This window comes from Calonectris borealis, chromosome 3, assembly GCF_964195595.1.
Source record: "Calonectris borealis chromosome 3, bCalBor7.hap1.2, whole genome shotgun sequence".
Taxonomy (NCBI): Eukaryota; Metazoa; Chordata; class Aves; order Procellariiformes; family Procellariidae; genus Calonectris; species Calonectris borealis.
The window spans coordinates 87,820,679-87,831,989 of NC_134314.1; the positions used below are offsets into that span (position 1 = coordinate 87,820,679).

General features: G+C 37.8%; 1 long non-coding RNA gene across 1 annotated transcript; it reads left to right on the forward strand.

Moving 5' to 3' along the window:
- The first annotated feature begins 2,444 nt into the window (after window positions 1-2,444).
- Window positions 2,445-6,915, forward strand: LOC142080696 (uncharacterized). The gene is made up of 3 exons (XR_012673088.1): window positions 2,445-5,478; window positions 5,909-6,085; window positions 6,675-6,915. It is a non-coding gene; the product is annotated as an uncharacterized LOC142080696 (long non-coding RNA).
- Window positions 6,916-11,311: the final 4,396 nt, after the last annotated feature.

The following is an 11,311-nucleotide window of genomic DNA, read 5'->3' on the forward strand; positions in this document are numbered from 1 at the left end:
TGATTTAGAACAACCTTTTTCTCCAAGTCAGGTAATTGAGAAAATGATGTTTTTAAAAGATTATTCTGCTGACAGTTTAATACTTAAAAACAAAGTTGGGGACCAGATTTTACAGGGTGTTATGGTAGCCACAGCTTGGAATGCTGTTTTGATTGCCTATATAATTTTTTTTTTAAACTGGTGCCACAGCCTTACCCATCTCAGTTTTCTGTGCTTGTAAATCAAAAGACATATTTGTAGAACTGAAGGGGCTCAGGAGTGTATTCTTGGACTGAAAATCACTGGATGTAGACTTTGCTGCTTTACTTGCCTGTAAAGTATTTGCTGTCCTGCTAATATAACCACTGTCCATTTTGAAAGGGCCATCCCTAAAGTTTTGAGTATTTGCAACTCTCTAAATACTGTATCAATATGAACAGAAATGAATGTGCTGATCCTTTGGTGCTCCCTGGAATTATCCCATTGATTTAAATGGCACTTTTGGTTAGAAATGGTTTCGTATGACCAGGTCTGTAACTTTTAAGTGTGGCCCTGCAGATATTCTTGGGCTGTACTGTTATGACAGTTCTACATGAACTAAGATGCTTTAAGCATTTATAAGCCCTTAAAATGAGCTTGTTAAGCTGGTCCTGCTACAGAAGACATGACCTTTCTGGTAGCTCATAAATCCCTTGGAGATGTTGTGTTAGCATTCTGTTGGCAGGCTGAACATAGTCTTTGGGAGTATTACATTACACCAGCAGTAAAATCCATCTAAGGACTTACTGCCATACGGGTTTGATCCTGGCTATAGCCATAAAAAGGATACAGGGTAGTGACTGGAACATGACTCTTTGGTACTGAACTGTGATTTGTGGTTTCATCTTTGCATTATCTAGTGTATGTATCTTGAAAGCATTTTAAACTGCAAGCTGAACAAGGCTATGCAAGGGCTGAAGAAGGTTATCCCTCCTCTGTCTTCAAATAGTACTTTGTTCAGAGGAGAAAGTTGAGATGTGGGAGCCCTGCAAAGTGGTTTATTGCTGTTCAATGATTTCTTTGCATTCTTTCGAACTTCCGATGCATCGTATTTGGGGCACTGTTCATCATTGGTTGTGAGACTCTAGGAATGAAGCGATTTGGAAGATTTATTATAATATTGTAAGCCAAACACCTGAGTGTTTTTCTGAGTATTTTTCTGGCACTCCTGTTGAAGTCTATACTACTTCCATTGACCTGGATTACTTTAGGCTGAAGAAGCAGCTTAAAATCTTGGCTGCATTTAGCAGAGTTCTCTAAGTGGACCAGAGTTTTGTGTTGGGGCAACAGGTATATGCAGTTCAGGAGTCATTTAACCAGGGACAGACCGTCTCAGCACGTTATTAGCGTGTTATGCATTTCAGCTACTTTAAATAGTGTACTGTTAAGAAACCAGTATGTGAAAGAAAATGGCTTTTTTTTGTTATGTTATTTAATGCCAAAGATGACATTGTATCCTATTGCATATGATTCTGAGTGGAGAGGGGACCTATCCATGTCACCAGCGTCATCTCATTCCAGTGGAGTACAAACCCTGTTGGATGCTATCAAAGGCAGGGGATGGGATAAAATCCATTCTTGCTGAGTAGATCAGTCCCGTGGTAGTGGTCTGCACTGTAGCTGGGACTCTGCAGCTGGTTTCTTTTCAGCTACTGGGATTGCAATTTTTTTTGGTCTTCTCATGGAATGCATCTGAACATTTCCATGCATATCTCTCTAGAGAGAATGCATATTTGGAAAGGAAATCTAAGATTAAAATAGATGACACCAGCTGAATTTAAATTTTGTGTATTTTGCAAACTACTGTACTACTTTGTGGTACAGTGCACAGTAAGCAATTAAAGTTGCTCATTGTCTGTAAATAGAACTAAGACTTTGTTTTCTACTTCATGTGATTGTTATGAAGCTGCATATGTGAAAAGAATATTGAGTTCCTAGATGCAGATTTTTGGTATCAAGTGTATTCTTCATTTTCTGTGAAAATGGGCACTAAAATAATAACCAAGTAGAATAATTATCTTGCAAAAAACATGAGAAATGTGAAAGTGAGGTGCTCTGATACTATTAGAATAAAATGGGGACATCCATGCAGGATGGATACTGTCTGAGCGATGTAAAGACTGATGTGCCTAAAAGTGGGATTTAATGTGTCTGAAGCCTGAAACAGGGATACAGAAGACCTGTGTTCCAATAGCTGTGAAGTTCTTCGCTAGATGCTCACAGTCACTCAGTGCCGGTGCTGCTCAGACTTCACAGAGCCTTAGTTGGAGGCACCAGGTAGCCTGTCTGTGTTGCTGGGTATGCCTTTGGTATGTGTACGTACAGAAGACTGGGAGCTAGGGGCTAGCATCTATGATTCAGTGCTCATAGAAACAAACACTGACGGAGACAGACCAGAAAGAATAAGAAAAGTACTATGTACTGAAACAAGATTCTTTTATTTCAGTGCAGTACAAAGAAATAGGAGTTACTTTGCTTTGAAAGAAAGTACTGAAACTAAAAAATGAAGCAGGTGGAATACATTCGTGTAGTACTAGGAATCCTTGGATGTCAAAGCAGTGAGAAATGATAGCTATGATGCTGCAGCATTAAAATAAATATTTACATAGCTTTAAACTAATGCATTGCTTCCTTGATTTAGTGTTATATCATTGGTTAACTTAGTTTCCAGCAGTGTAAGATACTACCACTGACAATGCTGTCTTAGCCATAAGTCTTTCAGCCAGCGATTTCCTTACATTTAAAATGTACTGGTACAGCAGCAACACTCTGTACCAAGCCACCTCTCCAAAACCTCAGCAAAACCAAAGTCAGCCTCTTTTTTCTTTTTTCATCCAAAAGAATGAATCTGCTCAATTCTGTTAATTACATTGAACTTTGGTTATGTATAGTAACACTGTAAACAGTGGGCCCAGTTCACAATCAGATAACATTAACTCCTTGTATTAAGGTCATGAGAAAGTATTGTTTAAAGAAGAAAAAAAGATTGCTACATGGTCATCCTGCAGCACCAAACACAAGAGCTGCTCAGTTTTGGACTTTTTCAATTAGAGCACTATTTTTCAACTTCAATCAGGACAAGTCATCTGTTTTCCTAGGAAATGTAGGTAAGTTACATTTTCAAAAGTATCAAGACATACTTTCATAATGGTTTGCAGCAGAGTCAATAGCCCCATTTACAGAATCGGTGATTTTTTTTTTAATAAGTAAACAAATTACAGGTATTGCTGTGAACCAAGCCCATTGTCTAAAGAAAACACATTTCTTGCCAAATTAAAAGTCTTTACATAAGAACATGTTTTTATAATGGATTTGAATAGCTGCTGTGTAAGTTATTAAAATCATGTGTCTTCCTGCTTGCGTTTTGTACCAACACAAAAAATGGATAAACATGCAGTAAAATATAGCATCATTTAGAAAATAATGTGTAAAAAAAAAAAAAAAACATTCAATATCTTATATTAAAGCATTTACACTGCATAGGCATTCATATAAGGTTATAGTATAATAAAACTCGTCAAATATACAAGCATGCAGCAGTTGCCTTGTATTCACAGTTCTAGAAATGACCACACATTGATTTCCTCAAATATAAATTGGATTATCCAAAATAGATTTTGCAGCCACTCTCCTTTGCAGTGGCAAACTATGTTCTCGTGTGCATTGCAGATACTGACCTATATAACAGGCCTAAGCTATGCCGCTGTATTGTACACATCTGTGATAAATACTGTGTTTTGAAACAGGAAGGATAATGAGAAGTTATCCATACTTCTCATAGTAGAACTTGGAACTACGCAGTGCTTGAATTGAACAAAATATATAAGCATATTTATTGTATTCTCCTTAGAGAGTAACACTGCAACCTTGCCACGTATCTAGCTACTGCATAAGCTGGCCATGCAGTTTTCAAAATAAGTTTAGACAGATTTTTCTATTTGATATTTTATTCCACCAGAAGAGGTATAGTAGTACACTTATATAGTACATATCCTTTTTGCTCTGCAAACTTTACAAAGGACTCCTGCTACTTTTAGATTGTGTAGGGAAATACAATGCAGTGCCAAAGTCACACTCAGGGATTTAAAATACGTTTGCAGAGAGATCTTCTTTCTTCATTTACTCTTTTGAAGGTGGTGGTGTTATATGCAATGGTAGCTTGGACCATCTTAACTGTCACAATATGACAGTACCCAGATTAGACCCCTTTTGTGGCCAGATGCCACCTGGAGGGTAAAGTTGAGGTCATGTGGCTTGAAGTTGTCTGTGGTTTTGACTTGCTTGTTACTGCCTAGCTTGGCAGGTTAACCTGGTGCTTGACTCCAGGACAACAGCGAACAAAATACCTGGAGGCAAGGCTTGTGTTAGTTGTGCAAGGTTTGCAAAATTGGGCTCTAGATCCTGATAAAGGTTTCGGACGTGCCAAGGCAAAATCAGATTGAGGAATATGACTTAAAACCCTTTCCCCATCCAGGTATTTTTCCAGTAGTGCCTGCATTCCGCTTTTGCCCTGACTCCCCTTGTCTTCTTACGTAGTAATTTATGTGTCTTTAAACAACGTCTGCATACTTCCTTCTTCTGAGCACTTCAGGTAAAGCTAGTGGAAGTAACCTTGTAGGGTGTTACAGCACCAACGATGCAAGTTGCAGGGATTCATCCCTGTGTACAAAGCAGCAAGGGATTCAGAAACAGCATGTAGGAAATAGCTTGAAAAGGAAAAAGACAGACAAGGGGCAGAGGGGGAGATAACGGAAACATTTGCCAGTGAAAAAGGGGAGTGGGGAAAGGGAAGAGAGAATTGGGGCAGTGGTTGCTGTTCTCTCTCTGTTTTTTAAAAAAAAAAAGTATAATCCTCTCTGGAATGTTTAGTTCAGAGAGAAACATTGCCCTTTGTTTTTTTAAAAAAGTGAGCTTTGGCACACATGTAATGTTGGAATGAAAAGGCAAGTAGATGGCTTTGGTATGTCAGAAACTGTTACATTAATGTACTTCTGCGCTGTGGCCGGGAGTTTACTTTTGTAGTTCTTTACTCTGAGTCTCTTTATGTGTGCATATTCCTATTTGCTAGTAAAGGACATGTGACCCTTTCCAGAAAGAGCTGTACTATTTCCTGTCAGTCTTTTTTAAGAGTAGGACAGCAGTGGAACAAGTCATTGTACTAGAGACGTTCCAAGCTTTTCTGGCACAGATACTCATTTTTCCTTTGAGGATATGTCTCTGTCCATATATGTGTGGGGAGCCTCCGCTCTGTATTTGTAATCTGATATAAGGACATTTGGAATCTGAGATGGATGTGAGGGCATCTGAGTGCTCTTATTGTATCAACTGGCATTTAGAAAATGGGCTTACACTTTTTTTAGTTGGCTTGCTTGCTGCCACAGATGTTGCTTTTCTGCCTTTCTCCAGATTTGTTCACTAAGATCTCTGTGGTGACATCTGAAGACACAAATGCTGTGAGAAGTGACTATATTTTAATGATTATTTGGCAGTAGGGTATATACACAGAACCCCTTTTCTTTTTTTTTGCCTACTTTTTAAGCTGTATACATCCATAGATAGACATAAGACTTTGAATGCTGAAACCTTTGTACAATATATAAAAGCTAGTGGTTCACAGATTCTTCGCTGCATCTCTGTCATATTAAGAGCAGCAGTTTAGATGTGGGGACTGTCCACAAATGTAACAGCATTTTGGTCTGTAAATTTCACCTTTATTAATCTGAGGTACTGCACTACCCTCTCATTCTTTTTCCAAGTCTCATTTATTTTTTTAAATGTTGGCAAAAATGAGAACGCGTTCTGGTTTTGATCCTGATTTCTTATGCATTTTAATATTTGTACTAGGTTCTTTGGGTTCCTCACTGAATCTGATGTTCTTTTTTTTTGCCAGAGGGAAAATTCTTACAATCTAGTTTGGAAATGTCTTTGAAGAATCTGGAGATTGTTAAAAGCGAATGTCACAGCTGTCTTGAGTGTAGTGAGAAGGAGGAAAAGGAGCTCTCCTGAGAAGCCTGACAGTTTGCCACAAAAAAGTTGGTACTAAGCTGTGAGCCCCAAGTTCCCACAGGTATGCGCCACTTTTTGAGAATAGAAGTTGGATGCGTAAGATCTTTGCTTTGTTTAGAAACCTTATCAGCTCTATTTCTAGTAGCAACCTGGGCTATTCCTTAAAAAGAGGAGACAGTGCATTTTCCATTTTTACCTGCCACTTCTACCCCTCTTACAAAGCGAAGAAATTAATTCAATTCCTAAAGACAAGAGGTGTCTTGTTTGACCGCTCACCTTTTCATGCTGAAGTTAGCCGCACATTTCAGTTATTACAAATCTGATTGTATGGTAAAGAATGGTTTACATTAGAATAAAATGAGGCCACCAGAAGAGGTATGTATATCACCAGAAGAACCTCCACCTAATTTCAAGTTTGCCAGACATTCCCCCCCCGGCAGTCTCTTCTTCTTGCAGATTTTGCATGTGTGTCTCTCCAGATGAAGAATTAATGTGAGGCACCTGGAATTACGTGTTTGACCTCCTTTATTATGCTTTCTCTAGTATCACATTAGGTGAGGGATCTCTCAAAGGGCAAAAGCATGTTGAGCAGCCAGCAGTTTTCAGAAGCAGCAGGTAACTAAAAATATTTTGTTTTCTCTGCTCCTCAGGCAATGGCAAGTGAAAACCTGGACTAGGTTGCTGAAGAAGCAGGAGACAGTGAGAGGACAAGTGAGATTAGGAGAACAGCCCTCTGACCTTTAGAAGGAAACAGCTGTCACTTCCAGAAGCATCCTGCTTTTCTGTCAAGTTTCAAGGAGAACATTGAATACAGGTACAGTGTCATTTGAAGAAATACAAATAAGGAATAATGTGGAGTAATGGAATACTGAGCAAATCCACTTGAAAACATTTGTTAGCAAGTCAGTCAATAAAATGTTGTTTCACACACTTCCATTTGAAGAGCTTCTCATTTTATGTGTTATATGCTGTCTTGCTTACACAACGCAACATATAATGGTGCATGCCTTTAATCTTTAACATCAAGATTCCTTCCCCATTAAAATCCCCCTTAAGTAAGTCCCTCAAAGTTACATTTGAAAATAATTCCAGCTTCTAAGTCATTTATGACCTTTATATAATTAGCACTTTTGGGGGGAATTTTTCTTTTTTCATTTGAGTGTGATCAATTTGCCAAATTTGGTTGCCAAATTTGAATTGAAAACTTGTGCTTAGTTTTCACCTGTTTATTAGGAGTTCAGAATGGTATCTGACTTGACTATATTTATATATTGAGAGAACATATGCAAATGCTGCATATGATGTGAAATTTGCAGGCGTGTGCTATGTTGTAAATACTTGCTTATATAGCACTGGAAACTTGAAATGTACAAGGAAGAACCCCATTTCAAATACTGCTTTACTTTTCAGTACCTGCTACACAGAAATTGATGGGCTTTTATTCATGCTGATTTCTTTCTGTTAAGCATAAGTTTGTAATTGTTGAAGATTCCCTCCTCACTCTGAAAACAAATCATGGGAGTTCACTTGCATAAAAAGCAAGGTGGATGCATAAGAAATATAGGATTTTGCAGGGAAAGAAACAAAATGAGAACATAGCCCAGAGCTTTTAGGCCAGCACCAAGTCCATTGACTCAGTCTGATTCAAGCTGATTTGCTTCTGTAGCTATTTTCGCCCCTTCCTCTCTACCCTCATTAACATTTTATGCTGTTGCAGAAGGGACGGATATTACTATGTGAGATGCAATGCCCGCTATGTGTTCACGCAACACCATCGCGATACATATAATTTGTATTATTCATGTTTGTGGCCATGCGACATAAAGGAGCACAAAATAATCCCCTGCAATGCTACAGTTGTTGGCCATTTTATTGTATTTTGTTCTATACTGTAGCCTGAATCAGCCATCAACCTTATTTCTGTTCTTAAAGGGAAAATTATCATCTTCATTTTACAGGATTAAAAAGATTTATTGAGTCTTCCTGTAAAATTGTAGCGTAGAATTTGTTGTGAACAAAATAGAGCCGACTCTATTGACTATAGCAGAATAATTTGCAGCCACAATTGAGTTGCGCTCTTAAAATCTCATTTTAACAAGGTTTTCAGAAATAGGCTGCAGTAGCTTGATTTTTGTCCTACATGTATTTTGAATTTTAGGGAAAACCTAACCTTAGTATGTTAATGCGGTTGCAGCATATGGATATGGAATAGAAATGTGTTTTCATGAAAACCCAATTTAAGTTACTATGTTGAACTACTGAGTACAGCTGGATTCTTCATTCAGATTCTCTGTAAATTCTTGATCTCAAGATAATTCAAACACACAATTCTCACAGACTGTTTCTTTGAAGCCCCTGCAGGGCTAATCCAAACAGGAGGTGCAATAGAAAGCTCCACTGTATTGTAAGACTGGAGTTTATCTACTGACTTCAGCATCCACAGAGTGTAAAGCACGTGAGTTCTTCTTTTCTTGTCTAAACTATTTTGAACGAAGTCTCTTTTACATGCTAGTTGGGCAAGCTTCTAAGGCATTTGTGCAAAGTGATGATTCAAGAGCAACCTGATTCAACACTGAGAAATTCATAAATAACTTCCAGCAATAATTAAAGTGAAAAACCACAGCTAAGAAAAGCAATCACTCTACAGTATCAGTTGAGCTACTACACTCTGCAGTGTTAAAAGTAGAATATGTTTACTGGTGCCTTTAAGTCAGGAGGCATCATTGTGAATTCTAAATATACCAAGGATTCGTTCTGTTTTTTACATAGATTGAATTGGATTAACAGTGATTAAAAAAACCATGAATATATATGTAGAGAAAGGATAGGAGTGGAAGAAAAACACAGTGCCAGAAGTTATCGTCTGGAAACATACTATACACGTAGTCAGTATTTTTGTATTAAAATGAAGAGTTAATTTTGAAGTACAAAATGGTTTTAAGATAACTTAGTGTGCTCTATAAGGCCATTCCCAGGAGTCAAGCGCATGATATTTAGGATGGGGATATTTATAAAGGACTTCAGTTTGAAGAACTGGAATAGCCAGCTGATGTCTTTACCATCTTGATGAGAAAGTTTGCGCTATTTTCAGTAAGTACATACTAAAGTCACAAAAAAACCCTACAAATTCATTGTCTGGATTTCTCCTTAGATTAGGGTTAAATGGCAGGTAAATGCAAAACTCAACAAAGTAGTAGAATTTAGGTAGCTACTAGTATAGCAACTCATGGGTAGGTCTTAGAAGTAGCGTTCTGAGGCTTTTTTACTTGTTTCTCAAGCTCTCCTCTGAACCACCCGCAGAGCCTGGATTTACTGGAAGGAACACTTGACCCTGTATTGTGTAAAACTTTGTACAGCACAGCCTCAAATTCAGTTCAAAGATGCATTTTTTTAGAAAAAGGTGAAGAAAAAAAAATCGGACAAAAACTTAAATTTGTTCCTGTCAGGGTACAGCTATGGCCGTTGTGCTGTGGCACATAATCCATGCTTTTCTGGTCTTCAAAGAGAAGGTGAGAGTAGTTATGGATACTAGTTCATCTTCAGGCAGAAAAAAGTGGTAGCCAGCCCACAGCAACTTGAGACTTAACATGCAAGATTTGTAAAGTAGCCACTGCGTGATTCCTGTAAGCCCTGTGCTTACAGGAATTTCTGTGGTTATGCTTTTGATATCAGCCAGATGTTGGGGGAATTCAGATTTTATTTATTTTTACACTTCGGCAGGACAGAATAACTCAACTGTGTTGTGGATTAGTTGATAATGAAGATGGGAAGTTTAGTTCTAGAACCGGGCTTGGATAAAAATGCTCGGGTTTAGATGTGCTTGTGGTTTGGACCAACATCTCACATTCAATTTTTGTCTTTTTGTGACTTTAGTTTTAGGTACTAAAACATCACAATATGTAGTCTTCTTAGGAAGTTCGCTGTATGCCTCAGTACTAGATACAAGGTCTTTAGCAGGACTTCACATGAGGAACAGTTAAACAAAAGCTTGTATGAATAAGGCACTAGTAAATATTTGCAGCAAACAACAATTACAGTCTATATTCTTTAAGAATAAAGCCGTTCTGTTTAGGAAATTGCCTTTAATATTACAGAGTTACCAATGCCAATTAGAAGGGGGTTAGAGAAAGTGCATCTTTTGGATTATGCCTGTGAGGTCTGTGAGAAACCACTGAATGGAAATCCCAGTTAAGTTTGGAAATAGCCTGTGCAATGGTGATACTCAGGAGAGCTAAAGCGAGAGGAGGCTGGTCTAGATTTTGATCCCTGCTAAACCAATGTGCAATCACTGTAATGGATTTGCTCCAGATTTGCTTACATTGGTAGAAGGATCTGAAGCCAGAATCGAGGCTGCTGTGGCAAACCTAATTAAACAGTAACAGTGCTAACCCAAAACAAATAATTGGCTATAATCCCCTTAGCTTCAAAAAAGAATCTGATATTTTTAATTTCTACTTGCTGAAGTCCGAAGATGCACTTTGTCTTTTGGCTAATGTAACAGACCAAAGCCTTCTGTACTACTTTGGAGCTGCTGCCATTCTAAACAGTTATTAAAATATTAATCCATACTTTATACCAAATGAAACTTGAGTCTGCCAGACCGTTTGTAGGATGGCTGACTGCTATTTCTCATTAAAAGTTGTTCAAAAAACCCCAAACTCTTCCATTCATAAAACCAGACCATACTGCCACTTTTAAAATGTACTTTTACGTATCAGCTCTTTTGGGGAGGTCATTGAAGCACCAGAATTTGTTTATCAAGCCAATAAGAATGCATTTATAAACTAATGGCTCTCGTTAATATTCATGATTGTATTTCCTTAGGATCTGTCAAGTAAAACTACTACATCTGATTCATTCATTTGGTATACTAAATAGAAGGTCAGTGGTAACTCCACAGTTTGATTTCATCACTAAATCCTGCTTTGTAAACAGACAGCTTAGCTTTATCATCTGACAAATTTCTGTTCCGCTCAGATCCTCCATTATTTGTACAAGATGTCATTTAAAAAACTTAACACATTTCAAGTATCCATAATGCAAGAGGGAAAAAAATTACATTGACTCATTCTTGTATATTATTGCCATCAGATGCTACAATTAATAACTCTAGACAGTGGGGTTTTTTTGTTTGCTTGGGGTTTTTTTGTATCTTATGTAAGGACTTGGTATTAAGTTTATCTCAAGCTTTTAGATCACGCATCCATGGGGACCTCAGAAGCTTTACAAATATCTCAGCCGGCTTTTAAAAATGTGGGTTTTTTGGTTATTTATTTGTTTTGGGTTT